We start from the raw sequence: 1,367 nt of genomic DNA, 5'->3' as shown, positions 1-1,367 counted from the left end.
TTTTTTTTTTCCCCTCCTTTTACTTGGATAGTTTTCCAGGAAGTTGTCTATTTTATTAGTAATTCCAAAAAATAAAAATTGGGGGGTACTTTTCTCTATTGCTTTTATTATTTTCCATTTCCTTATTTTCTGATCTTCAGTTATTAGTAGCTTCTGTACATTATGAGGGAGAATTTATTCTGCTTTCATTTTTAACTCTTTGAGTTCAATGTTCAGGTCATTAATTGGTCATTTCTCTTATGCGCAAAAATATATATTAAGGTTATGAATCTCCCTCTGTGTACCAATTTATCTTCATTGCACAAATTTTCACATGATATACTTCTGTTATTATACTAGTGTGTGTTTTTTTTAAGAGAAAGGCTCCCAAACCATACCTGATAAGTCACTTTCCTCAGGAATTTATTAAAATCTTTGCACAGTGCAAAGACTACCCCATTTTCATTTCATAGGTATATGACAGCATTTCCAAATTATATTGGGTATATAACTTTTGGAATTTGGGAACATTTCCTATGTTACTGAATCATATAAAAAATCCCTAGGAAACCAAATGTCCTTCAATAAAAAAGGGCCCCATATCTACTTATAAAACCTTCCTAGGAAACCAATAGACTATAACAAAATTGAGAAACTGCACTAAAACATGTTAGCCAATAGGACGAGCCTCTTGAGAAAATAGAAGTGAAACACGTCCATGATGTTTAAAAGTGGAAAAGATCTTACAGATCACGTAGGACTATACTTCATTATGCATAGGCAGAGAGAATTTCACAAAATAATCGGTTGGGGATTCAGGACTAAACACCCTCTGTGTAACTGTTGCTTGGTCATGATTGTTAAATTTTCACCATATTGCTCCTGCCTTCTTTCCTAGGAAATGAGGATCAATAGGTTTGTGCATCTACAGAAAATTTTTGAGTGTTACTATATATGGCTCCTTTATGAATAGGGATGGTGACCCACAAAGCCTGTTTCTAGGGCACAGAGAGCAGTCATGGACAGGTAATCCACTGGCCACAAAAGCACACCTGTGGCAGCCTTCCTGAGACAGCTTCTGCTGACCCCTTTTACCATTTCCAAAGTGTGAGTCCCTCTTACATGCTTCTTATCCATTCTACTCACTATTGTTTCTCATTCATCAGGTTTAACCTATAAACATCACCTCAGGGATGACTTTCCTGACAATATCATCTAAAGAGGATCCTACACCCACCCTCCCCTATCCTCCCTTTCAATCTTACCACCTTTTCACTTCTTCCTCATAAACCACCATGTAGAATTATTTTATTTATTAATCAGCTTACAGTTTGTGTCCTTCCCTTTAGAATATATATATATATATATATATTTCACGTCTAGTTCTT

The sequence above is a fragment of the Capricornis sumatraensis genome, chromosome 15 (genome assembly GCF_032405125.1).
Source record: "Capricornis sumatraensis isolate serow.1 chromosome 15, serow.2, whole genome shotgun sequence".
NCBI classification, from domain to species: Eukaryota; Metazoa; Chordata; class Mammalia; order Artiodactyla; family Bovidae; genus Capricornis; species Capricornis sumatraensis.
Note: the sequence above shows the minus strand (reverse complement) of the source record.